General features: G+C 51.5%; 2 protein-coding genes and 1 pseudogene across 2 annotated transcripts in view; 1 reads left to right on the top strand and 2 right to left on the bottom strand.

The window, feature by feature from the left end:
- The window catches only part of LOC140904241 (uncharacterized), a 283,075-nt gene that overhangs the window by 67,225 nt on the left and 199,078 nt on the right, over positions 1–16,772 (top strand). The gene's annotated exons all lie outside the window — the stretch shown is intronic.
- Positions 1–16,772, bottom strand: part of LOC140904261 (uncharacterized) — a 55,946-nt gene that overhangs the window by 20,543 nt on the left and 18,631 nt on the right. The gene's annotated exons all lie outside the window — the stretch shown is intronic.
- Positions 13,511–14,929, bottom strand: LOC140904259 (dynein light chain 1, cytoplasmic pseudogene; annotated as a pseudogene).

The following is a 16,772-nucleotide window of genomic DNA, read 5'->3' as shown; positions in this document are numbered from 1 at the left end:
ACTGTCTTCAGGGCAAGAAGCTCACATGTCTTCCCCCTTCCTGGGTCTGACCTTGGAGCATTCAGCCTCCCCTGCCCCTCCATGCGCTTCCCCCAGCCAGTCTGCCCAGGCGGGGTCCTGGGGAAGCCAGAGGGTCCTGCCCCCCAACTCCGCAGTCAGGTGTGACTCTTAGCCAGCCAATAAAACAGAGGTTTATTAGATGACAGGAACACAGTCTGAAACAGAGCTTGTAGGTACAGAGAACAGGACCCCACAGCTGGGTCCATTTTGGAGTGCAGAGAGCCAGACAACCACATCTGCACTTCACTCCACATCCCCAGCCAGCTCCAAAATGACTCCCTCTCCAGCCCCTCCTCCCCTGGGCTTTGTCCCTTTCCTGGGCCAGGAGGTCACCTGATTCCTTTGTTCTCCAACCCTTTAGCTCTCATCTTGCAGCGGGGAAGGGCCCAGGCCATCAGTTGCCAGGAGACAGAGTGTCGGACATTTATGTACCCTGGCCCTTTGCTCTTCAACAATTACACCCCCTTATCCCACCATCTAGAGACTTAAGAAATGCATAGGGGAAACTGAGGCACTCACACAGTATTCAGAGGAAACATTAAGAACAGTCCCACTTCGTCACAGGGAACTATACCAGATAGCAAAGATCTGGCTTTAATGGTTTCCAATACCTCTCCCCAAACAAATTCTAAAACTTAATGGAAATCACTTGTCTGGAATCCAACTCCAATTGAAAGGCCAAACAAATAAACAGAATCCATGGTAAAGTTCTTCCAGTTTTAACTATTTACCACCTATTGATTAGTAACACAGGATATTTTTTAAAAAAATCATTAAGATCACAGTTTTCAGATACCTACAATACTCCAAAAGAATTATGTTGTTAATAGAATCCTTGTGTTTCTTACTTTAAGCCATTAACACCTATGGAAACTTTGTTTGAAATGTCATGAGCTAGGTCTATCCACGTGCTTTTGCTCCAGTATTCATTCACTAAAGCCCCAATCCTGAAACCACCTATGCATGGGAGCCCTCCACATGCATGACTGTTTACAGGGTCAGTATCTAAGAGAGAGTAAATAACATGAAAGCAGCTTCTTAAAGCCAAACCAATCAAAATAAAATCACAGATCTATTTCTTTTAACCTTGGATTGTTGTAATTTACCCATAAGATCACTAAAACAGAAAGATCGAAGTGTTTTTTTCAGTTTGTTCACTGTGTGGACTTGACAGTAGTTTAGAGCCTGATCCTGCGCTTATGAAGACCTCACTGCAACCTAATCTGCAGTCTGCACTCTTTAAAAATACTCATCTAACCTCCTCAGAACTCTAGGAAGAGGACAGATGATTAACACCTATCTACAAAAGCAGCCTAAATGCTTTACTATAAAATGACTGGAAGGTAGCTAATGTAACGCCAATATTTAAGAAGGGCTATAGAGGTGATCCCGGCAATTACAGACCGGTAAGTCTAACGTCAGTATTGGGCAAATTAGTTGAAACAATAGTAAAGAATAAAATTATCAGAGACATAGAAGAACATAAATGGTTGGGCAAAAGTCAACATGGTTTCTGTAAAGGGAGATCATGTCTTACTAATCTATTAGCATTCTTTGAGGGGGTCAACAAGCATGTGGACCAGGGGGATCCAGTGGACATAGTGTACTTAGATTTCCAGAAAGCCTTTGACAAGGTCCCTCACCGAAGGCTCCTACGTAAGTTAAGTTGTCATGGCATAAGAGGAAAGATCTTTCCATGGATTGAGAATTGATTAAAAGACAGGGAACAAAGGGTAGGAATAAATGATAAAATTTCAGAATGGAGAGGGGTAACTAGTGGTGGTCCCCCAGGGTCAGTCCTAGGACCAATCCTATTCAACTTATTCATAAGTGATCTGAAGAAAGGGGTAAACGGTGAAGTGGCCAAGTTTGCAGACGATAGTAAACTCCTCAAGACAGTTAAGAGCAAAGCAGACTATGAAGAACTTCAGAAAGATCTTACAAAACTAAGTGATTGGGCAACAAAATGGCAAATGAAATTTAATGTGGATAAATGTAAAGTAATGCACATTGGAAAAAATAACCCCAACTATGCATACAAATATGAGGGGGCTAAATTTAGCTACAACTAATCAGGAGAAAGATCTTGGCGCCATCCTGGATAGTTCTCTGAAGACGTCCACGCAGTGTGCAGCGGCAGTCAAAAAAGCAAATGGGATGTTAGGAATCATTAAAAAAGGGATAGAGAATAAGACAGAGACTATCTTATTGCCCTTATATAAATCCATGGTAGGCGCAGATCTCCGTTGGGGTCTCCACAGCGCCTGTCACAACAGCGGGGTCTGACCCGTGTGGGGGTCTCTGCAGGGCCTGGCAGAACAGGGGCCCCTGTAGCCCCCGGCCCGACAAGGTCCCTGCTCTCTGTCGGGGCGCGGGCAGTCCCTGGCGCAACGAGGGCCCCAAACTCGGTCAGGGGCTGTGCCCGGCACGCGGGGGGGGCTCCTGACCGCAGTCCGACACCTGGGGGGGGGAAGCGGGAAGATCGCCAAGGATTTGCTGTCGGTATTTCAGAAGGGAGGAGAACACGGGGCACAGGCGAAGGACACGTCCCTGCAGGGAAAATGGGGGGCAGGGGACCCCCCCAGACCGCAGACCTGAACTGGCCACGGGCGGAGGGGGGAGGAAACGGGGTACGGGGGGGGCAGAGCCCGTCTCAGGGAGGTGGGGGAAGGGGGGGGGGTCACCCGGGCTGCTGCTCGCTGCTGTGGGGACAGAAAGGGGGCAGGGCGGGAGTGGGGGGGCCCTGGGGAGGGGGCAGCGGTAAATCCGAGGGGATCTCAGCCCCTCCCCGCCTCTCCCCGGTCCCCGGGGGGCCCCGGCTCCTCCCCCCGGCCACGTCCGGGCTGCGCCGAGATTTTTCCCGCCCCCCCCGGGTCTCCCCCCGGTCTCCTGCCCCCCCCCCGGTCTCCCCCCTCCCTGCCCGCCCGGCCCCCCCCCGGGGGCAGATCCCGGCGCTGCGGGAGGCCGGGTCCCCCCCCCGGACCCGGGGCAGAGTCACCGCCCCCCCCCCGGGGCTCGCTCCGGTACCTGGAGGCTGCAGCGCCGCAGCGGGGCGGGCGGAGCCCGGGGCGGCCCCAGGGCGGCTCCGGCGGGAGCGGGGCCCGGGCCGGGCACGGGGGGGTTAACGAAGGTCTCGCGCCCCGCCGCGATCTGCGCATGCCCAGAGCTCCAACGGCCCCAACCGCTCCCCGGCCCCGCGCGAGCCCAGCCCGGCTCCGCCTCCCCCCTCCGACGTCACTTCCGCTCCCGGGGGAGTCAGGCACTACATCTCCCAGCCTGCCCCGGGCGCCGCTTCCGCCTCCTCCGGCCCAGGGCAGGGCGGGCCCCGGGGTCAGCCTGACCCGCCCCCGCCGGCGCCTTCCCCCGCCTCAGGCGGACTCTGGTGCCCGCGCGTCCCGCCCGCTGGGGCTCGAACCAACGGCCCCCCGGCCCCGCCCCCGCGTCCAACCGTCCTCCTAGCCCCGCCCCCGGGTCCAACCGTCCCCCCGGCCCCGCCCCCGCGTCCAACCGTCCTCCTAGCCCCGCCCCCGGGTCCAACCGCCCCCCGGCCCCGCCCCCGCGTCCAACCGTCCTCCTAGCCCCGCCCCCGGGTCCAACCGCCCCCCCGGTCCAACTGTCCTCCTAGCCCCGCCCCCGGGACCAACCACCCCCCGCCCCCGCCCCCGCGTCCAACCGTCCTCCTAGCCCCGCCCCCGGGTCCAACCGTCCTCCTAGCCCCGCCCCCGCGTCCAACCGTCCTCCTAGCCCCGCCCCCGGGTCCAACCGCCCCCTCGGCCCCGCCCCCGCGTCCAACCGCCCCCCCGGCCCCGCCCCCGGGTCAACCGCCCCCCCAGCCCCGCCCCCGCGTCCAACCGTCCTCCTAGCCCCGCCCCCGCCTCCAACCGTCCTCCTAGCCCCGCCCCCGGGTCCGACCGCCCCCCCGGCCCCGCCCCCGCCTCCAACCGTCCTCCTAGCTCCGCCCCCGCGTCCAACCGGCCCCGCCCCCGCGTCCAACCGTCTCCCCGGCCCGCCCCCGCGTCCAACCGTCCTCCTAGCCCCGCCCCCGGGTCCAACCGCCCCCCCGGCCCCGCCCCCGCCTCCAACCGTCCTCCTAGCCCCGCCCCCGCGTCCAACCGCCCCCCCGGCCCCGCCCCCGCGTCCAACCGCCCCCTCGGTCCCGCCCCCGCCGGCGCCTTCCCGCGCCTCAGGCGGACTCTGGTGCCCGCGCGTCCCGCCCGCTGGGGCTCGCGCCAGCCCCACGGAGACGCTGTGAGGTGAGAGGTACGCTGCCTTTGTGGGGTACCTGCGACTCCAGTTCTACACACAAGCAATGGCCAGCGGAAAAACACTAAGGGCTGGACTGAGAGGCAGTTGCAAAAGGCGTTGGTGGATTGAATTAAAAAAAGATTTTGAGACCAGCCGAGAAACTCAGTCAGGCTGAAGTCAGATGATCCAGCAGAATAAACTTCTGCTCTAAAACGAAGAAGAAAAAGTTAGAATTAAAAATGCCAAATTAGAAATCTCAGTAAAAACCATCGCAAGCGCAATGCTAGAAACGCAGATGCCATTGCTGGAAATAGCAAGTCCTTTACTGCTGCCTATTTTCAAGGAGGACTTGTTGGTAAACTATAAACGAAATAGCAGAATGACATGCATCTGCGCAGTAACAAAGCTAAATGATGAAGTGATAAGAGTATTTCAGGGAATCCCGGGAGCAGAGAAGACAAATTTTGTGAACGGCTACGAGACTTCACGCAGTCGGACACGCTGACAAGGGGTTCTGTGTTTCTGTAAAGTATTTCACGGAATCAAGTCTCCTACGGCATCTCAGTCGGTAACATCGGACAGAGAGGCGCTGCAGTGATGAGCATTGGGATGCCTGTGCCTTTAAGAACCCAGCCCTGGGAAGCCCACCCTGAGAGGTGCTGCCTGTGGGAGGGGAAATAAAAAAGCCCCTCTGCCCCCTCCCCCCCATTTTTGCAAACACTGGGGTCTCAGTCCACCAAGGTAACTGTTACCCCTCTGCCCCTCTCTGTGCTGGGGTTTTGCCCTCTGTCACGGTCTGGCAGCTCCTCCCCGCCCCATGCCGGATTTTGCCCCTCAGCCCCTATCCTAGCCCTGCCTCCAGTTGTTTGACCCACCTTATGAGTCAATTTTCGCCCCCTCCTCAGATCCTGGCCACCCCCCTCCGCTGATTTCCCCCCTTGCCCCTTTTTAACCCCTGTATATAGTCCGCAGACTCTGATTCCAAGTCAGGGCAGTGTGAAGGGAAGTGGCTTCAGCATATGTTACTGAGCATGCTCAGTTGATGTGAGGATGCTCAGTGCACCCTCAGTACCAAATTCCTATGGGGGCAGTTTCTCACACGACACCTGAGGCCACGTGCGGGCAGTGGCTCCATCACTGTCCACGCCCGGCCAGGCACGTTCCCCGCCCGGGAGCAGATCCAAAGGGGCTGCGAGACCTGCTGCTCCCGGAGCCTTTGTGCGGAGTCTCTGTCCTGCCCGCCCAGTGCTGGCCCTGGGGTCTCTCTGGCCCCTGGTGCCTGCAGCTCCCGGCCAGGGGCGGCAGAGCCTGGGACTGGGTCCAGCTGGAGAAAGTCCCCACCCCAGATGGGCACAGAAAGTGCTTCAGTGAAAGCCTGTCCCTGGACCAGCCCCACGGGGGCCGCAGGAGCAGCCTGGAGCTCAGCCCGGGCTCCCAGCTCACACTGGAGCCAGCAGCACCGGTAGTGTCTTGTACCGTACAGAGCCCCGCCTCCGGGATCTGCCCCACGACTCTTTTCCTGCCCTCGTTCCTACCAGCCCCCCACTCCCCGGGCCCCTTCCTGGCTCCTTCAAGCCCAACCCAGGCTGCAGCTGCTGCATGCATTGGGCCAGGGACTTTCTGACGTGGGAAGTAGCCCCATCTCTGCTCCTCCTCCTGCCTCTGTGTGTCCCAGAGCCGCTGCAGGGACTGACCCACAACCAGGCTCTCGCTCCTATTAGCACTCACAGGGGCCAATCCAGCTACGGGAGTGTGAGCACCCCTGGAAGCAGGGAAGTGACCAAGTCTCCCTGCCAGAGGGCAGGGGGAGGGAGACCCAAAAGGGATAAGGAGAAATAAGTGGGGAAAGAAGTGCCCAGCTCTTTTCTGCTGCATCACCCCTGAGTAGATTGCTCCTGAGCTCTGGAGTTACAGCCCCTGTTGCTTATTGAAAGAAATGACTCAATATCCCGCTTACATGCTTTATTAACATGAACAAATAAATCCAAGAGCACCCATCACTAAGGCTAAATGACTATGGACACCACTCAGCTAAGGGTTAAACAATACAGTGATAAAGTTCAGGTCAAATCAGTAAATCAGTGAGTTAACGAGGATATTGCATTGGAATCAAGCCATCAATTTAATCAAACCATCAGATTAATACAGCAGAAAATCAACCCTTATAAATCCTAAAAGAGCAACCCAAGAAGGCAAGTGTATATTTAGTGATGCCAAAACCCCAATCAGAGATTTTTACCCAGGTAATGCAACCCAGATTTAGCCAGCTGAATATTTCAATACCAAAACTAAATTATTGCTTATATTTTGCCTACAACCTCAAAGCTAATTACAGTTTTCTACTTAGATTTCACTATTGTGTAGCTAATACTTCAACTCGCACTCTCGCCTCAGAGAGCGCTGAAGGGTAACTGCTATTGTGTGTTCACACTGTCAGCTACCTGTGCAATAGCGTGTTCACACTTGTGGCACTTGCAGAGGTGTTCAGAGCGGTGCACTCTGGGCAGCTATTGCACTGAGCATCGCTTCCTTTTCTGCCGCTAAGAGTTGTGGGAAGGCAGAGGGGGTTGTGGGGCATCCTGGGTCCTGTCCCAATGCCCCATGATGCATTGCTTTGCATCACAGTAATCCCTGTGCTTCCATCTGCATTTGGTACCATCTTTCAACGGTTTGTGTACTGCACATCCTGCCTCTTTCAGGCTGCAGGAATGGATCCTGCACTGTTGACCAAGATGATGCTCACTCTCACTAACACCTCACGAGTGGCAGTGGTGTTATTCCTTAAACTACAAAGGCAAGAGGAGTTCAACATTGATCTCTCCAATCAAATAGCTACACATGAGATTGCTTGCGGCATTCACAGAGGCGCTGACCACAGTGGAATGCCGCTTTTGGGCTCGGTAAACAAGCACTTAGTGGTGGGATCACATCGTCATGCACACGAGGGATGATGAGCAGTGGCTGCAGAGCTTTTGGATGAGGAACGCCACCTTCATGGGACTGTGTGATGAGCTCACCCCAGCTCTGGAGCACAAGTACAAGAGAACGAGAGCTGCCCTGTCATTGGAGAAGAGCATGGCAGTTGTACTCTGGAAGCTGGCTACTCCAGACTGCTAGCAGTTGCTAACCAGTTTGGCGTGGGAAAGTCGACCACTGGACACGTGTTACTGGAAGTGTGCAGGGCCACTAATTGCATCATGCTCCGAAAGACACTGACCCTGGGCAACATGTGACATTGTGGATGGCTTTGCACAAATGGGCTTCCCTAACTGCGGAGGGGCAATAGATTGCATGCATATTCCAATTCTGGCACCAGACCACCTAGCCACCGAGTACACTGTTAGGAAGGGGTATTTCTCTATGGTTCTCCAGGTGCTTGTGGATCACCATGGGCATTTCACAGAATCATAGATTTTCAGGGTTGGAAGGGACCTTTGGAGGTCATCTAGTCCAACCCCCTGCTCAAAGCAGGACCAACCCCAACTAAATCATCCCAGCCAGGACTTTGTCAAGCCGGGCCTTAAAAACTTCTAAGGAAGGAGATTCCACCACCTCCCTAGGTAACGCATTTCAGTGTTTCATCACCCTCCTATTGAAAAAGTTTTTCCTAATATTCAACCTAAACCTCCCCCATGGCAACTTGAGACCATTACTCCTTGTCCTGTCATCTGCTACCACTGAGAACAGTCTAGATCCATCCTCTTTGGAACTCCCTTTCAGGTAGTTGAAAGCAGCTATCAAATCCCCCCTCATTCTTCTCTTCCGCAGACTAAACAATCCCAGTTCCCTCAGCCTCTCCTCATAAGTCATGTGTTCCAGACCCCTAATCATTTTTGTTGCCCTCCGCTGGACTCTTTCCAATTTTTCCACATCCTTCTGTTAGCCGACGGCCAAGGATGTTTGGTGAGGTGCCAGCTATGCCCGTTTATACCTTCCGTGACTTTAACCGCTAGGACGCACTGTCCCTTCGCGGCGGGCAGCCCGGGCTAGGCTGACGGATGCCCCAAGGTCCTAACCACCCGTGACTTTAACTGCTAGAGCTCAGAGCTCCTTCGCAGCGGGCAGTCAATACTGACTGACAGGTGCCCCAATGGCAGCACTAAGAGCCTCTCCACACCCGTGACTTTAACTGCTAGAGCTCAGAGCTCCTTCGCAGCGGGCAGCCAGGATTGACTGACAGGTGCCCCAAGAGTTTGCCCCGTGGAGGCGGCACAACTCAACACTAGGCTCTTAGTACTCTCACCTAATGGCCAGGCTTTAGAGCCAAAACGGCTGAGGTTCTTTAATTGTGTTGGCTGCTTTACAGTAAACCAGAGAAACAAGTCAGGCTTATGCATAAATGGTTACCAAAATTTATTAAGCTAGATTCTAATCATGTGGTTACAAAATTGCTAGTGCCTACTTATTTAAATGTAGAGATGTTACACACACAAACAAGTTACAAAACTGAAGCCACAATCCCAAAGAAAGAAAACAAAGTATAGAGCTCTATTTCAAAATATGTGTACACTAAAGATAGGAGATCAGGTGTGGGTGCTTCTTACCCTCCTTGCATCTCTCGATTCCAGCGGTGCCAAGCCAGGATCGGTCACTCAATTCCGCGGAAAGACGAATAAGGGACAAGGCGTAGGGACCCTCTTAGCTGCAGAAGCCTTGGGAGGCTGTCACTTATCTGACCAGCAGATAGATAGTGAAAAGCACTCAAAAATCATGGTGCTGTAGGTCCCCTACTTATACCTCTGTACTCCTTTATTCTCTTTCTCCTTTCTTATGCCAAATTGAGGCTGGTCTGTCGGGGTGACGCCAGCTTTTGCAAGAGTAGTTTACACTTGCAAGGGAGAGAAACAATAAGTTTCCACTACTGGACATTTCTTTTATCAGAGTAAATATTTTCCCACCTAGGATGTTGGTGTGTGTGCATCACGCTATTTAGTTGGGGCTAAGAGCCATGTCTGTCACAGGGCCTCTGCCTGCTGTGAGCTTAATCGTCGTATCTGTTCCCAGAGGCACATTGTAGCAGCACACCTGTGCTTTCACAGCTTCAAAGGCTGTGCTGGAATATATGTTAAGTGCCCTGTTCCTGCTTCCTCCTGTGTTTCCAGCAATGCTGGTCTGGGGGGGGGGGGGGCTGGCTGTCTGGCTACACCTTCTTGTAGTGTGGGACCCAAAACTGGATACAGTACTCCAGATGAGGCCTCACCAATGTTGAATAGAGGGGAACGATCACGTCCCTCGATCTGCTGGCAATGCCCCTACTTATACATCCGAAAATGCCATTGGCCTTCTTGGCAACAAGGGCACACTGTTGACTCATATCCAGCTTCTCGTCCACTGTCACCCCTAGGTCCTTTTCCACAGAACTGCTGCCTAGCCATTCGGCCCCTAGTCTGTAGCGGTGGATTGGATTCTTCCATCCTAAGTGCAGGACCCTGCACTTATCCTTATTGAACCTCATCAGATTTCTTTTGGCCCAATCCTCCAATTTGTCTAGGTCCTTCTGTATCCTATCCTTCCCCTCCAGCGTATCTACCACTCCTCCCAGTTTAGTATCATATGCAAATTTGCTGAGAGTGCAATCTACACCATCCTCCAGATCATTTATGAAGATATTGAACAAAACCGGCCCCAGGACCGACCCCTGGGGCACTCCACTTGACACTGGCTGCCAACTAGACATGGAGCCATTGATCACTATCCGTTGATCCCGACAATCTAGCCAGCTTTCTATCCACCTTATAGTGCATTCATCCAGCCCATACTTCCTTAACTTGCTGACAAGAATACTGTGGGAGACCGTGTCAAAAGCTTTGCTAAAGTCAAGAAACAATACATCCACTGCTTTCCCTTCATCCACAGAACCAGTAATCTCATCATAAAAGGCGATTAGATTAGTCAGGCATGACCTTCCCTTGGTGAATCCATGCTGGCTGTTCCTGATCACTTTCCTCTCATGCAAGTGCTTCAGGATTGATTCTTTGAGGACCTGCTCCATGATTTTTCCAGGGACTGAGGTGAGGCTGACTGGCCTGTAGTTCCCAGGATCCTCCTTCTTCCCTTTTGTAAAGATTGGCACTTCATTAGCCTTTTTCCAGTCATCCGGGACTTCCCCCGTTCGCCACGAGTTTTCAAAGATAATGGCCAATGGCTCTGCAATCACAGCCACCAATTCCTTCAGCACTCTCGGATGCAACTCGTCCGGCCCCATGGACTTCTGCACGTCCAGCTTTTCTAAATAGTCCCTAACCACCTCTATCTCCACAGAGGGCTGGCCATCTCTTCCCCATTTTGTGATGCCCAGCGCAGCAGTCTGGGAGCTGACCTTGTTAGTGAAGACAGAGGCAAAAAAAGCATTGAGTACATTAGCTTTTTCCACATCCTCTGTCACTAGGTTGCCTCCCTCATTCATTAAGGGGCCCACACTTTCCTTGGCTTTCTTCTTGTTGCCAACATACCTGAAGAAACCCTTCTTGTTACTCTTGACATCTCTTGCTAGCTGCAGCTCCAGGTGCGATTTGGCCCTCCTGATATCATTCCTACATACCCGAGCAATATTTTTATACTCTTCCCTGGTCATATGTCCAACCTTCCACTTCTTGTAAGCTTCTTTTTTATGTTTAAGATCCGCTAGGATTTCACCATTAAGCCAAGCTGGTCGCCTGCCATATTTACTATTCTTTCGACTCATCGGGATGGTTTGTCCCTGTAACCTCAACAGGGATTCCTTGAAATACAGCCAGCTCTCCTGGACTCCTTTCCCCTTCATGTTAGTCCCCCAGGGGATCCTGGCCATCCGTTCCCTGAGGGAGTCGAAGTCTGCTTTCCTGAAGTCCAGGGTCCGTATCCTGCTGCTTACCTTTCTTCCCTGCGTCAGGATCCTGAACTCAACCAACTCATGGTCACTGCCTCCCAGATTCCCATCCACTTTTGCTTCCCCCACTAATTCTACCCGGTTTGTGAGCAGCAGGTCAAGAAAAGCGCCCCCCCTAGTTGGCTCCTCTAGCACTTGCGCCAGGAAATTGTCCCCTACGCTTTCCAAAAACTTCCTGGATTGTCTATGCACTGCTGTATTGCTCTCCCAGCAGATATCAGGAAAATTAAAGTCACCCATGAGAATCAGGGCATGCGATCTAGTAGCTTCCGTGAGCTGCTGGAAGAAAGCCTCATCTACCTCATCCCCCTGGTCCGGTGGTCTATAGCAGACTCCCACCACTACATCACTCTTGTTGCACACACTTCTAAACTTAATCCAGAGACACTCAGGTTTTTCTACAGTTTCGTACCGGAGCTCTGAGCAGTCATACTGCTCCCTTACATACAGTGCTACTCCCCCACCTTTTCTGCCCTGCCTGTCCTTCCTGAACAGTTTATAACCATCCATGACAGTACTCCAGTCATGTGAGTTATCCCACCAAGTCTCTGTTATTCCAATCACGTCATAGTTCCTTGACATCACCAGGACCTCCAGTTCTCCCTGCTTGTTTCCAAGGCTTTGTGCATTCGTATATAAGCACTTGAGATAACCTGTTGATCGCCCCTCATTCCCAGTATGAGGCAGGAGCCCTCCCCTCAGACATTCCAGCCTGTGCTTCCTCCCGGTATCCCGCTTTCCCACTTACCTCAGGGCTTTGGTCTCCTTCCCCCGGTGAACCTAGTTTAAAGCCCTCCTCACTAGGTTAGCCAGCCTGCTGGCAAAGATGCTCTTCCCTCTCATTCGTAAGATGGAGCCCGTCTCTGCCCAGCACTCCTCCTTCATGGAACACCATCCCATGGTCAAAGAATCCAAAGCCTTCTCTCCGACACCACCTGCGTAGCCATTCGTTGACTTCGACGGTCCCTACCCAGGCCTTTTCCTTCCACGGGAAGGAGGGACGAGAACACCATTGCTCCAAGCTGGGGACAGCCTGGGGCGTGGAGCAGGCATGGTCACCTGGTAAGATGCGCTGAGGCCACTGCATGCGTCACCAAGCAAACGGAAGGGGACTTTCAAATTTCCCAAGGAATTTCACGGGTGGGGTTCACAGTTGGTCATTTGATGGCAGTGCAGTAGAGTTCAAACCAATGACCAGAGAGGCGAGAACAGGGATTGTGGGACCCCTCCCAGAGGCCAATAGCAGCGCTGTAGCCCCGGTGCAGAAAGCTCTACACCTCTCGTTGGGGTGGCTTTTTTACAGTGCTGCAACTGCGTAGTTTCTGTGCACTAAGTGGCTTGGTGGTGTGTACACCTCAAAAGTTACACCACAGAAAACTCCTTTCCTGTGCAGAAACTAGCCAGCGTATACAAGGCCATAGATGGCTTACATAAGAATGCAAGACTGGTCATACTGGGTCAGACCAATGGTCCATCTAGATGAGTGTGCCTAAGAGTGAATAGTGCCAGATGTGTCAGAGGGAACGAACAGAACAGGCTTGCTGACCTACAAGGTGAAGGTCTGCCACCCTTACCTTTAACATTATTGTGGTCAATTCCTACTTATCCTATCTTACCAGTCCTTCCCCCCAGGTTACTGGGCAAATCAGGTGTGAACCACTGCTTTGATACAGACGTGTCCCAATCCTGCTGAATTGAGGCAGACTTTGGGCCAATGTCAATTTGTAAAAGGCTTGCTTCACCCAGCAGGTTTCTCAAAGTATCTGTTGCTCTGAACCGTATGTACTGTGGATGTGAACCCCAAAGATATCAACAATGAAAGAAACACAAGGCCAGTTCTGAGGAGGTTTCCAAAGCCAGGCCTGAGGGTTAAACAGCTGTGCTCAAAAGGAAAAGAGCCTCAACACCTATAAAAAGAACTGGTTGGAAAAACAAAACAAAACTTAAATGAAAAAAATGAAACCAAACCAAAAAGCAATCCAGAAAAGCTACCATCACATATCCATCACTGTCAAGGTTCCTTCCCCACTCTGAATTCTAGGGTACAGATGTGGGGACCTGCATGAAAGACCCCCTAAACTTATTCTTACCAGCTTAGGTTAAAAACTTCCCCAAGGTACAAACTTTGCCTTGTCCTTGAACCCTATGCTGCCACCACCAAGCGCGTTAAACAAAGAATAGGGAAAGAGCCCACTTGGAGACGTCTTCCCCCAAAATATCCCCCCAAGCCCTGCACCCCCTTTCCTGGGGAAGGCTTGATAAAAGTCCTCACCAATTTGTACAGGTGAACACAGACCCAAATGCTTGGATCTTAAGAACAATGAAAAATCAATCAGGTTCTTAAAAGAAGAATTTTAATTAAAGAAAAGGTAAAAGAATCACCTCTGTAAAATCAGGATGGTAAATACCTTACAGGGTAATCCGATTCAAAACATAGTGTTACAGGGTCGGGCCAGATTCCTATAGGAGAGTAATTTTTTTTTTTTGCTATTTTTTATAGCCACAATGTAAACAAACTGGTACAGTCCATTACCAGCACAACAAAAGGCTTGAAGAGCAAGGTGTGTTCCCTGGGGAAGGCTTAAGATTTCAGTCTCTATTTAGAATTAGTGTGCAGTCCTGGAACCCGATGCAAGTTTGGATAGCACAGACTGTGCTCTAACCAGATCTGAAGAGGAGAATAGCAACTTGAAAATAGATGAAGTGCTTAGACTCGTGAGTCACATAGCTGCCAAAGTTCCTTCCCACAATGCAGTGCCAAGTGGGGTTGTAGTTCTTGTCAAACTCCTTTATATGAGCTGCAATATCCTTCTCGAGGTTCTATTTCTCCAGGGCCTAAGTGGCACACTCCACTGAATCTTGCTGCATCTCTTCAGACATATCCGCATTCTTGATCACAGCCTTTTGATCACACATGGTTACCGTGTGCTGGGCGGCTCCGAGCGCGGAGGGAAGGGATGGGGCGCGCGGGCAGGCAGCTTCTCAACCAGCGCTCGCTCGGCCAGCTCTAATAGAAGGCAGATATATTAGCCCCAGGCTAAGTAGGTCTCTTTTCCCTGGGTAAGGTAACAGGGAAGGTTCCAGAACAATCAGGAACCTTCTGGAGATCATTAAGACAGGATGATTAGAACACCTGCCGCCAATCAAGAAGCTGCTAGAATCAATTAAGGCAAGCTACTCGGGGCACTTGGGTTTTAAAAAGGCGCTCACTTCAGTTTGTGGTGTGCGTGTGAGGAGCTGGGAGCAAGAGGCACTAGGAGCTGAGAGTGAGAACGTGGACTGTTGGAGGACTGAGGTGTACAAGCATCATCAGACATCATCAGACACCATCATCAGACACCAGGAGGAAGGTCCTATGGTGAGGATAAAGAAGGTGTAGGGAGGAGGCCATGGGGAAGTAGCCCAGGGATTTGTAGCTGTCGCACAGCTGTTCCAGGAGGCACTCTAGACAGCTGCATTCCACAGGGCCCTGGGCTGGAACACGGAGTAGAGGGCGGGCCCGGGTTCCCCCCAAATCCTCCCAACTCCTGGTCAGACACAGGAGGAGTCGACTTGGACTGTGAATTCAGAAAAACACCAAGCTGAGGGCTGCCATGAAGCTCCAAGGCGAGCAAATCCGTCAATAAGCACAAGACCCACCAAGGTAGAGCTGGAACTTTGTCACAATAGAAAATCACTCTAGGTAAAACCTTAAGTTACAAAAAGATACAAAAACAGGAATAAGAAAAGGAGTACTTGTGGCACCTCAGAGACTAACCAATTTATTTGAGCATAAGCTTTCGTGAGCTACAGCTCACTTCATCGGATGCATACTGTGGTGTAGCTCACGAAAGCTTATGCTCAAATAAATTGGTTAGTCTTTAAGGTGCCACAAGTACTCCTTTTCTTTTTGCGAATACAGACTAACACAGCTGTTACTTTAAAAACAGGAATATACATTCCATCCACCACAGCTTATTTTACCAGCCATTAAGCAAAAGGAAATCTAACACATTTCTATCTAGATTATTTACTAATTTAAGGAGTTATGAGGCTGCATTCCTGATATGTTCCCAGCAAAAGCATCACACAGACAGACAAGCCCTTTGTTCCCCGCCTCCAGATTTGAAAGTATCTTGTCTCCTCACTGGTCGTTGTGGTCAGGTGCCAGCGAGGTTATCTTAGCTTCTTAACCCTTTACAAGTGAAAGGGTTTTGCCTCTGGCCAGAAGGGATTTTATAGCACTGTATAGAGTCAGCAGTGTGCCCTTGTTTCCAAGAAGACTAATGGCATATTGGGCTGCATTAGTAGGAGCACTGCCAGCAGACCAAGGGAATTGATTGTTCCCATCTATTCGGCACTGGTGAAGCCACATCGAGAGTACTGCGTCCAGTTTTGGGTCCCCCACTACAGAAAGGATGTGGACAAATTGGAGAGAATCCAGCAGAGGGCAACAAAAATGATCAGGGGGCTGGGGCACCTGACTTACGAGGAGTAGCTGAGGGAACTGGGTTTATTTAGTCTGCAGAAGAGTGAGGGGGGATTTGATAGCAGCCTTCAACTACCTGAAAGGGTGTTCCAGAGAGGACGGTGCTTGGATGTTCTTGTTCTGTCATATGCCACCACTGAGGACCAATGGTCTCAAGTTGCAGTGGGGGAGGTTTAGGTTGGATATTAGCAAACACTATTTCACTAGGAGGGTGGTGAAGCACTGGAATGGGTTCCCTAGGGAGGTGGTGAAATCTCCATCCTGAGAGGTTTTTAAGGCCCAGCTTGACAAAGCCCTGGCTGGGATGATTTAGTTGGTGTTGGTCCTGCTTTAAGCAGGGGGTTGGACTAGATGACCTCTTGAGGTCTCTTCCAACCCTAATCTTCTAGGATTCTAAGAGACTCTCTAAGCTTCATGAAACTTTGGATCCAAATGGTAAAAGACAGTTGTGCCCAGTTTAATCATGGCATCCTTTAGGAGTGTGATCAGTGCCACTTAACTAGGTAGCAGCGTTCTAAAAATAGTTTACCTGGGCCACAGGTTACCATAGCTTCCATCTCTGGGGTGAAAATCAATCACTAGTACGTGCAATTTCTACCTGAGTTCTTGTCATATCTTTGACCTTCCTTGGAGTAATTTTACACTTCTCTGGAGTAGAATTCTTCACCTAGCATACAACATATCAGTAGCGATAGTGAGGTATAACTCCCCCAAATATGCCCTTTTATTTCTTTAATCTGGTGGCACAGATTTAAATTAGGGACTAAATTCAGGTGCTGCTTAGATCTGTAAGACACCAAATGTCAGGTATCTATTAACAATAGGTGTCTTTCTGCAGCTCTATCACATTCAACATGGATTTCATTTTCTACACGTTTGCAGGATCTCCCAGGGGTGAGCTGAACAGAAATGTCACTTCCATTTTTCCCATCTCTACCTAGATAGGGATTGCATTTCCCAAATAATAGGCAACATGCACCTGATTAGGAAGCAGGTGTCTTCAGGAGCGACCTCTTTCAGAGCCTGGACAGAACTGCTTTGGGAGCCAAATGCATGGGTATTTTGCCTAGTTACAAGTCATTTACTAGGGAATCCTCTTCCCAGCCCTTTAGACAAAATATTGACCTAACC

The sequence above is a fragment of the Lepidochelys kempii genome, chromosome 28 (assembly GCF_965140285.1).
Source record: "Lepidochelys kempii isolate rLepKem1 chromosome 28, rLepKem1.hap1, whole genome shotgun sequence".
Taxonomy (NCBI): domain Eukaryota; kingdom Metazoa; phylum Chordata; order Testudines; family Cheloniidae; genus Lepidochelys; species Lepidochelys kempii.
This window is presented reverse-complemented; position numbering and strand designations above follow the sequence as displayed.